The sequence below is a fragment of the Nicotiana tabacum genome, chromosome 13, assembly GCF_000715075.1.
Source record: "Nicotiana tabacum cultivar K326 chromosome 13, ASM71507v2, whole genome shotgun sequence".
In the NCBI taxonomy this organism is placed as follows: Eukaryota; Viridiplantae; Streptophyta; class Magnoliopsida; order Solanales; family Solanaceae; genus Nicotiana; species Nicotiana tabacum.
This window is the reverse complement of record NC_134092.1, coordinates 17,698,210-17,709,547: the sequence shown is the minus strand read 5'-3', so window position 1 is coordinate 17,709,547 and position 11,338 is coordinate 17,698,210.

Genomic DNA, 11,338 nt, shown 5'->3' with positions numbered 1-11,338 from the left:
CTAAATATTGTTGATCCTGTAGTTACAGCCCATATCACAAAGCAATAAAGCAAGCATGTCAAAGAAAGATGGTTTGCTTTGTATATGTTATGTACCCAAAATAAGGGTGACCCAAATTCGACAGTGAAAAAGAAAAAGGGTTTTCCAATTTATCCTTTTGAACTTTCGCACCATCGAGTTTCTACAGATCTATCCATCCACAAACGAGTTGGTTACTCGTGCATTGGAAAAGCTTGTATTCTATTGAAAGATTACTTTACAGGTATGCACTTGGATGATTTAGTACAGAATTTCTTAAACCATTTTTTGTAGGGAGAGATGAAGAGAGGTAACAAGCAAAGGTAGCAAACACCCGTCATCTTCCTAATTATAACTAGGCACAATACATAAACATGCCCTCAAACTTGGCCTCTGCTAGCAAGTATGCACCTCCAACTTTAGGTGTGCACAAGTAGGCACCTCAACTTGTCCCTACTTTGTCATTTGAACACTCTAACTTACAAAATGATCATCTAGATACCTCACTGTTCCAGCGGCACCACTAACTCCACCATAACGGCCTGACTGGTCGTTTTGAGCATTTGTACCTTTTTTTAGTAGTTTGAGGCTCGAGTATCTCCGCATGATGTATTATGATTTCCGTAAGTCATTGGTGTTGGTTTTCAAGTTATCCAGAATTGATTTGGAAGAATGAACTTCAAGATTTAAGCTTTGAGTTGGAAGAGTTGACCAAGTTTGACCTTTTAGCATTGGATCTCGGAATGGAGTTTCGTGGGTTCCGTTAGCTTCGATGGGTGATTTTGGACTTAGGAGCGCATACGGATTGTAATTTGGAGCTCCGTAGTCGAATTTGTACGGAAATGGCGTAAGTTGAATTTTGGAAAGTTTGACTGGGAACGGAATTTTTGATATCGGGGTCGGATTCGGATTCCGGAAGTTGGAATAGGTCCGTAATGTCAAATGTGATGTGTGTGCAAATTTTGAGGCCAATCGGACGTGTTTCGATAGGTTTCGGCATTGGTTGTAGAAGTTGAAGTTTCAAAGTTCATTGATTTTGACTTGAGGAGAGATTCGTTGTTTCGAGGTTGTAATGCATGAGTTGAAGCTCCGAGTAGGTTCATTTCGTCATATAGAACTTGTCTGCAAGATTTGGCGCCATTTGGAGTTGATTTGATATGATTCGGATGTTTGGCTATGATTCTAGAAGTTATTGATGTTTTCTTTGATTTTCATGCATTTTGGAGTCCGATTCGTGATTTTAGAGGTTATTTTGATGTTTGGATTGCTCGAACGAGTTCGTGTTATATTTTTAGACTCGTGTGGGTGTTTGGTTTGAAGCCTCGGGGGCTCGGGTGAGTTTCGGATTGTTTTTGTTCAAAGTTTGAGTTCTGGTTCACGTGTCATCGTATTTGCGATGTATTTGTCGCAAATGTGACAGTCGCAATTGCGAAGAAGCCACCGCATTTGCAAAAATTTGGTTGTTGGGGAAGATTCGCATTTGCGACGTGTGGTTGTCCGCATTTGCGAGGGACCCTGCCGTTTTTTCGAAGTATTGGACTTCACATTTGCGAAGTATTATGTCACAAATGCGACCTTGACATGAAGGCTACTTTTTCGCATTTGTGATATATTATCCGCATTTGCGAGGGTCGCATTTGTGAACCCCCTATCACAGATGCGTTATCTGCAACCTGCTAAGTGCTGAGAATTCCGAGACTTAGCTTAATTTTGATATATTTTGAACTCTATCTTCGATGTGAGGTGATTTTGTGAAGGGATTTTCATACCAACTCATTAGGTAAGTGTCTCTAATCAATTCTCAATACTATTTCATGATTTTACACAAGATTCAATATCAAATTCAAAAGATATATAGGGAAAAATTTGGGAATTTTGTCAAAACTTTGAAAAATGGAAATTTGGGATTTGAGAGTCGAATAGGACTCGGATTTGGAAACAAAATACATATTTTTCACTCGTAAGGCTATGGGAAGTCAAGACCTACCCTTGGACCCGAGTTTTGACCGGGTGGGTCCGGGAGTTGACTTTTATTGACTTTTTAGAAATTGAATAAAAATCACAGCTTTATTAATTAAAATTATTTTCCCTTGCATTGTATGATATATTTAAGTCGTCTTTGGATAAATTGAGCCGTGCGGAAGTGGATCTTGTAAAGAAAAAGCTAAATTGAGTATTTAATTAGCCGAATTGAAGTAAGTGTCTTGCCTAGCTTTGTTGAGGGAATTTTCACTACTATTTGACATTGTTTGCTACATGCGGGGGTGATACATATATGAGGTGATGAGCATATATGCATATGCCAGGGTTAACCATGCTCGGGGGTAATTATGTTATAAATTGTATCTTGTACATTCACGTGATCTTCTTGCCTCATACCTCACTTGATTCCTAGGTACTAAGAATATAGTATTAAATGTTGGAACCTAAGATTTAGTTCATTATGACTTGATCAAATTTGATGGAATCCTGAGGATACATTGATGTGTTTAAGTCGGTCATCACTATGCGTACTCATTATTACATTGCTACGGCCGACATTCCTGAGATACTAGATTCTATGCTTGGTTGTAGATTATTCGTGAGATTTGTGGAAATACCTGAAAAATAAGGTTCTTGCTGGTTTATGGAACCATTGTTGTCTTGGAAATTTGTGATTAAGATTATTTTGGATTATCCGTTTAAACACTCTCCTTGATGTTATTTATGTTCCTTGCCTTGTTGTCATTGTTATACATATGCTTGGTGAGCAAGAGTGTAAAGTACGAAGGGTGATGTTGTGCCATTGTATTTACATTATCATGTGAGGAGAGTGTAAAGCACGAAGGGTGATGACGTGCCATGTGATTAAGAGTAAAAGCATGAAGGGTGATGTCGTGCCATATTATTGAGAGTAAAAGCAGGAAGGGTGATGTCGTGCCATTTCATTGTGAGTAAAAGCACGAAGGGTGATCTCGTTCCATGTTATGTGAGTAAAAGTACGAAGGGTGATGCCTTGCCATTGCATTTATATCACTACACTTTCATGTTATGGTGAGTTCATGACACGAAGGGTGTTTCGGTGCAAGTGAGGACGAGAGACATGTATTATGTTGTGATATCCTTTTCTTGCAGATATCTTCATGTCTTTACTTTGAGTTGTTATTTTCGTGTTCATGGTTCTTATGTGATTTTTCGTTACTGTTCTATCTTTATCCTCTATCACAATTATTGTCGTGTTACCATGCCTTCTATTTGCTTAACTTGCCAATATTATGCCGACTTTCTACTGTTATGATTGCATCCATGTTATCTGTTTTGTTGCACTTAAGTATAGGCCTTCTTCCATGTTAGTTGTTCATGTCTCTACTTGTTAACTTATAAAGAACATGTGTTCGCTTCCTTATTTGTCATATATATCTTCATGCCTTCACCATGCTAGTTAGTTGAAGTTACATTCCTTTACCTAATCGTTGTCATTACCTCTACGCTTTCTGCCTAGTCTGTTACTGATATTCTTATGTACATTCTCGTTCTTCATTGCTACTTGCATATTTCTTACTTTGTCATTTCTGTTATCGGCATTTTTGTCATTCGGTTGGTACTATTTTACGCATAATTGGTGAGGATGAGATAAATGCATGAAGGGTGTTGCCATGTCGTTGGATTTGATGTTTTCAGTATATTTCTCACACTATGAAAGTTTTGAGGTAATTATTGTGATTTATTTGTTTTCGCTCTAAGGAAAGGATTGGGGTGAGATGTTGGAATTCGTTGAATTGCGATTTCTTCTAGTACTCTATTAATGTTGTGTACATTCATTTCATGTATTCTATTTTGTTATACTGTAGTACAGTTCTATTGCTAGATTTCTTTACAGATCTTTATTTGTAAGCATCTTTTTACTAAAATGTGTCGTCACTACTTCGACGAGTTTAGACAAAATACTTGCTGAGTACATGGGGTCGGTTGTACTCATACTGCACTTTTGCACCTTGTGTGCAGACTTTTGGAGCGGAGCTGATGGCGATGTCGAGAGCTGACCCTGAAGATGTTCGTGCATTGCGGATATAGCCACTACTTGTCCTTGGTGGCTTTAGATTTTATTAGTTTGTTTATGTAGTTTTCAATAGATCATGTAATTATTCGTATCAGCTTGTAAATTCAAATTCTTAGAAGCTCATGATTTGTACTACCAGTTCTTGGAAAATATGTACAAGTTCTGATATTTCTTCATTATTTTCCTATAATTTGTTTTGGCTTGTTTTGTCTGTCAGTTGGCTTACCTAGCGGGTCGAGTTTGGTGCCATCACGACTGGTGATTTTTGAGTCGTGACAAGTTGGTATCAGTGCTCTAGGTTCATAGGTTCTACGAGTCATGAGCAAGTGTCTAGTAGAGTCTTATGGATCGGTATGATGACGTCCATACCTATCATTGAGAGGCTACGGGGCATTTAGGATATACTTCCCATCTTTCTTTCCTTATTGTGCAGCATTGATTCAGCTTGAAGCTAACTCTTTGAATTCCTTCCACCCATTCGTATGCGCATGCGAGCGCTCGGTTTTGGTCGTGCATCAATGGCTTGTGATCCCATGGATGAGGTGCTAGATCTTATTTTTGTGTGCTGATGGCAGGTCAGACTAGAGGACTTGAGGCCGAGTTTGGACTGTAGCTTGAGCACATGGATTTTCGGGTGTGTGAACATATGATTTTGGACCTAAACGTCAGGTAATATCCCTATGAGTGGAATTTGTGGTCGGCAAGTGGTTGGATGACTAAATGATGAGTAGGATATGACCGCGGGTTATGTTCAGATGATTGGAATGGGAAGAGAGGAGTTTGCTTGAGGTGTAAAAAGGACTGATGGGTGCTTGGTTTCTGTCTTCATGTGACGTGTAGTTCCGAGTTATAAGTGTGTTGGAAGGTTTTTCATGTTGTTTGGCTGCGGGACGATTTAATTCGCATGCCTTATTGAGGAGTTCAGTCTCAAGAAGATTAAGTGATGGCTTAGTAGTTGTGGCTGGGATCTGATATTTATAATGGATGGTGTCGAGACTCGCAGTATTTCTATGTCATTGCGATTATGCATTTCATTAACAAGAAGACTAAGTGGTGGAGGAAACGTATTTAGATTCACAGAAGGTCTCTTCAGAGTGGGTGCCTAGGCTGTGGTGCTTTGGGGTTCTAAGAGGGAATGAAGCGGTTTATGGGCCTTGAGGCGGTGTGGTTCTTATGCTAGGATCTCTTATGACGAGCTTTGGGGTAAGGATTATGGTGTTCTCGCAAGGAGGGGTATCAACTTAAGGGTAATTTGGAAGGAACTCCGAGGAAACAGGGCAGTTTGATTGTAAATTGGATCAACACTGTAATGATATGATCGGTTCTTTGAGTACTTATTATGTGGTGGGTCTCTACAGGTGTTTCGTGGCAATGCTCATGGGTTTTATGCAACTGCGTGGCTTGGTTGAGTTATAGGGATTCAGTTCTGATAGCTTGGTTATGTGCAAATGGATTTCCAAGGGGTTCTCGATGATTTCTACCATGGTTCGAGGTGAATATTTCCTACTTGTGTGAGGAACATGTTGCGTTTTGGGATTTTCTCCAGGATGAGATCAAATAGAAGGTTTCTGGCTGATCGAGATTGAGTTTTGCATGTGCAAGGTCACGGTTTAGTTTGGAATGGAAGGTCATGGATTCTTAGACAACACAGACGGTTTCAGATGCCTAGATGGATGTTATTACTACCTGGTGTTGCCTGAGAAGGGTGTGCATTTCTGAAGGCGCATTGTGTTTTGACTTACATATGCATCCTTGATATTGCGGTGCTCTCCTGTTTGGTTAACTGCTGAGATTCAGATTTGGTTATGTAGCACGAAAGAATTATGGGAGTATTACTTGTGGGATGATCATATTCGAGAGATGTGTTAGACATTTGGGCGGTGGAGTTGGGATCAGGAAGGGTGATTCGTGTGTTCTATTGATTTGGAAATCGAGAGTTCTCAGAAGAGGATCGTTTCATGATTGTGGATTGTGAGATATGGCCAAAGCTAGCCAGATGATAGTGTGTGTCAAGGTTATATTGTTATGGGATTTTGGAGGGCTATTTGTCTATTCGGGAATGACCATAGTTGAATTGGGTTTCCATTGGTAGGCCCAATGAGGATGTGTATTCTGTATCAGATCGGATTTGCTTGCCCCTGCGTAGCTGTTACCACAGGTATATCATCGGGCTGAATAGATTCTATTCACGCCCTAGTTTATCTTATGTATTTCTCTCTTATGCTATGACGGTTGTGAGGATTACATGATTCTTCGCAGGCATAATGTGATTCAGTTTAGGCCTCATGGCATTATGGGCGAGATGGCCTTCGTGATATTGATTTGCTTATTTCACTATAGTTGTGCTTAGACAAGAGTGGGTTGCTCTAGTTAGGGGTGGACATAATACCGACCGAACCGAAAAAACCGGTCGAATCGAAAATTTCAGTTTATTCGGTTTCGATTTTCGGTTTATTCGGTCGGTTTGCGGTTTATAGTTTTAAAAAGTTCAGTTTCGGTTTTAACGGTTCGGTTTTCGGTTAAACTGAAAACCGAATTTTTTTACCTTTTTTTTTTTTTTACTCTTAGTCCCTTTCCGTGTTACTGTTTGAAAGAATATATAGTTTTTACTAATATGGCTATATATATTTCCCACGATATGAATGCATAACTTTTACTAGTTCAAGACTGTTAAGTAGTAATGGAATAGTGCGTTTGCTGAGGTAGAGATTTAAAAGAGGGAGCAACTACAGAGAGTATGTCAAGTGAAGCTTCTTTTCTTCGCGTCCACTTCTCTTGATATATTTAGTTATACAGTACACCCTTGTTTTTCTTTGTTTCCTTCTTTTCTTTAGGTTTCTTCCATATAATGTAAAATACTAAATGCATTTAACTTTTGGGAAGCTTCTTTTTATTATTTTTTCCGGGATTTAATTAAGGTAAAAATTTACCGGAATTTATACTAAATGCATCAAACTCTTTAGTTAAGTTACACTTCCATAACTCTTGCATATAGATTCTTATCTTTTTAGTGTATTTGATGGGATTTCTTATTTATTTTGTTCTTTTTTGTAATAAGTAATTTATTTTCATTGTTTTGTACTATTTTTACCATGGCTTGAAACCGAAAAATCGAACCGATTAAACCGAACCGAAAATAAATAAACCGAATCGAACCGAAGTTATTATGGTTCGGTTTTGGTTATTAAAATCACAAACCGAAAACCGAATAAACCGAACCGAAATTCTACAAAACCGAACCGAACCGACCGATGCCCACACCTAGCTCTAGTGGTGAGAACCCTCCACTTTCAACCTAGAGGTTGTGAGTTCGAGTCAACCCAAGAGCAAGGTGAGGAGTTCTTGGAGGGAGTGAGCTGAGGGTCTATCGAAAACAGCCTCTCTACCCCAGGGTAGGGGTAAGGTTTGCGTACACACTACCATCCTCAGACCTCACTAGTGGGATTATATTGGGTTGTTGTTGTTGTTGTTGTTGTAGTTGTGCTTTACCTTCTCAGCATTGTTTGTTCTTAATAATTTTCCCACAGTTATATTTTGTGCACTCTGATGTGCTTGGTATTGACGCACATGTGATCAGTGAGCCCGAGTATTATGGCTCGATGGGTACCCTATGTGGATTGAGATTTGGGGATCGGGTTGCACACCGCAACGGTACTATGATGAAATGTAACCCCTGATATTTACTGTGTAGTTTTACTTTCACTTTGTTAAAAATAGTTCATAGTAAAATGCTAAAATTTCCCTGCATGCTTAACTTGTTTAGTAGTCTTCTTATTTAGCTCTCCTACTGTTATCTGTCATATTTGAATTACTACTTGTTGGTGTTCGGGACCGTGTTGTGTGGGGGGCTCCGTATGATTATTATTGATGTATATCGGTGAGGCTGTTTAAATTAGCTGAGAAAAGATTTCTAGACTTGAGATTTGCACTATCATATTAGGATGAGGAAGGTTTGGAAGAACAATATTATATCTTGCTGAGGATTTAGGCAATGGCCCTGGTCGGACGAGTGAGTTTCTTGGCTTATTGATCAGATGAATGGTTAAGAGGTTATGCGTATTTCTTTCATCATCAGCAGGGTATGAAGTTTTTGAACAAGGCCCCAAATTGATATGAGGTTTGTTACCGGCACCGGATTTGTTTTAGGTAGTAATGGTGGTCAACAGTTCCTGCTGTGAGTGTCTGAGTAATGGGGCATATTATGAGATTTCATCTTGGGGTTATGGTTATGACCGGATACAGTTGTTCAGGTTTATACAGTGTGTATATGTGAGAATCGGGGCTTGTAATGAATTCTGGATGTTGGGGATTTGGGTTCTAAGGTTAAGAACCAAATTTGAAGTAAGGATATTTAGTTATGTTGTGTTGGAAGGCTTATCTGGAGCAGGATGACGTGGAGATCATCCCCGGGTATATGCATAGTAAGGTTACGTCATGGTTTGATAGCTTTGGAAGGACTCTTGGCACGTTCGAGGACGAACGTGAGTTTAAGTGGTGCAGGATGTAACGACCCGACTAGTCGTTTTGAGCATTTGCACTTTTCTGGGTAGTTTAAGGCTCGAGTATCTCTGCATGATGTATTATGATTTGCGTAAGTCGTCGGTGTTGGTTTCAAGTTATCCGGAATTGATTTGGAAGATTGAACTTCAAGATTTAAGCTTTGAGTTGGAAGAGTTGACCAAGTTTGACCTTTTAGGATTGGATCTCGGAATGGAGTTCCTGGGTTCTGTTAGCTCAGTTGGGTGATTTTGGACTTAGGAGAGCGTACAGATTGTAATTTCGAGGTCCATAGTCGAATTTGTATTGAAATAGCGGAAGTTGGATTTTGGGAAGTTTGACCGGGAATGGACTTTTTGATATCGGGGTCGGATTCCGATTTTGGAAGTTGGAATAGGTCCGTAATATCAAATGTGACATGTGCGTAAATTTTAAGGTCAATCGGATGTGTTTTGATAGGTTTCGGCATTGGTTGTAGAAGTTGAAATTCCAAAGGTCATTAATTTTGGCTTGAGGTGCGAATCGTTGTTTCGAGGTTGTTATACATGAGTTGAAGCTCCAAGTAGGTTTGTTTTGTCATGTAGAACTTGTCTGCAAGATTTGGCGCCATTTGGAGTTAATTTGATATAGTTCGGATGTTTGGTTGCGATTCTAGAAGTTCTTGAAGTTTTCTTTGATCTTCATGCGTTTTGGCATCCGATTCATAATTTTAGAGTTTATTTTGATTTTTAGATCACTCGAGCAAGTTCGTGTTATGTTTTTAGACTCGTTTGGGTGTTTGGTTTGGAGCCTCGGGGGCTCGGGTGAGTTTCAGATTGGTTTCAGATTATTTTTGTTCAAAGTTTGAGTTCTGGTTCTAATGTCATCGCATTTGCGATGTATTTGTAGCAAATGCGACAGTCGCAATTGCGAATCAGCCACCGCATTTGTGAAACGTTGACTGCTGGGGAAGATTCGCATTTGCGAAGAAACCCATCGCATTTGCGATGTGGGGTTGTCCGCATTTGCGAGGGACCTTGCCGCTTTTGTGAAGTATTGGACATCGCATTTGCGAAGTATTGTGTCGCAAATGTGACCTTGACAGGAAGGCTTCTTTTTCGCATTTGCGAGGGTCGCATTTGCGAACCCCCTATCGTAAATGCGGCATCTGCAACCTGTTAAGTGCTGAGAATTCCGAGACTTAGCTTAATTTTGATATATTTTGAACCCTAACTTCGATGGGAGGCGATTCTGTGAAGGGATTTTCATACCAAATCATTGAGTAAGTGTCTCTAATCAATTCTCAACTATATTTCATGATTTTACACAAGATTTAACATCAAATTCATAAGACATCTAGGGAAATACTTGTGAATTTTGTCAAAACATTGAAAAATAGAAATTTGGACTCGTGAGGCCATGGGTAGTCAAGACCTATCCTTGGACCCGGGTTTTGATCGGGCGTGCCCAAAAGTTGACGTTTGTTGACTTTTTTAGAAATTGAATAAAAAATATAACTTTATTAATTAAAATTGGTTTCCCTTGCATTGTGTGTTGTATTTAAGTCGTCTTTGCATAGATTGAGCCGGGTGGAGGTGGATCTTGTAATGGAAAAGCTAAATTGAGTATTGAATTAGCCGAATTGAGGTAAGTGTCTTGCCTAGCTTTGTTGAGGGAATTTTTCCTACTATTTGATATTGTTTGCTACATGTGGGGGTGATACATATATGAGGTGACGAGCATATATATATGTGTCAGGGTTAACCATGCTCGAGGGTAATTATGTTATAAATTGTGTCTTGTACATTCACATGATCTTCTTGCCTCATGCCTCACTTGATTCCTAGGTACTAAGAATATAGTATTAAATGTTGGAACCTAAGATTTAGTTCATTATGACTTGATCAAATTTGATGAAATCTTGAGGATACATTGATGTGTTTAACTCGGTCATCACTATGCATACTCATTATTACATTACTACGACCGACATTCCTGAGATACTAGATTCTATGCTTGGTTGTAGATTATTCATGAGATTTGTGGAAATACCTGAAAAATAAGGTTCTTGTTGGTTTATTGAACCATTGTTGGCTTGGAAAGTTGTAATTAAGATTATTTTGGATTATCCGTTTAAACCCTCTCCTTGATATTATTTATGTTCCTTGCCTTGTTATTATTGTTATACACATGCTTAGTGAGGAAGAGTGTAAAGCACGAAGGGTGATGTCGTGCCATTATATATACATTATCATGTGAGGAGAGTGTAAAGTACGAAGGGTGATGACGTTCCATATGATTGAGGACGAGAGACATGCATTATGTTGTGATATCCTTTTCTTGCCGATATCTTCATGTCTTTACTTTGAGTTGTTATTTTCGTGTTCATGGTTCTTATGTGATTTTTCGTTACTGTTCTGTCTTTATCCTCTATCACAATTATTGTCGTGTTACCATGCCTTCTATTTGCTTAACTTGCCAATGTTATGCCGACTTTCTACTGTTATGATTGCATCCATGTTATCTGTTTTGTTGCACTTAAGTATAGGCCTTCTTCCATGTTAGTCGTTCATGTCTCTACTTGTTAACTTATAAAGAACATGTGTTCGCTTCCTTATTTGTCATATCTATCTTCATGCCTTCACCATGCTAGTTAGTTGAAGTTACATTCTTTTACCTAATCGTTGTCATTACCTCTATGCTTTCTGCCTAGTCTGTTACTGATTTTCTTATGTACATTCTCGTTCATCATTGCTACTTGCGTATTTCTTGCTTTGTTATTTCTGTTATCGGTATTTCTGTCAT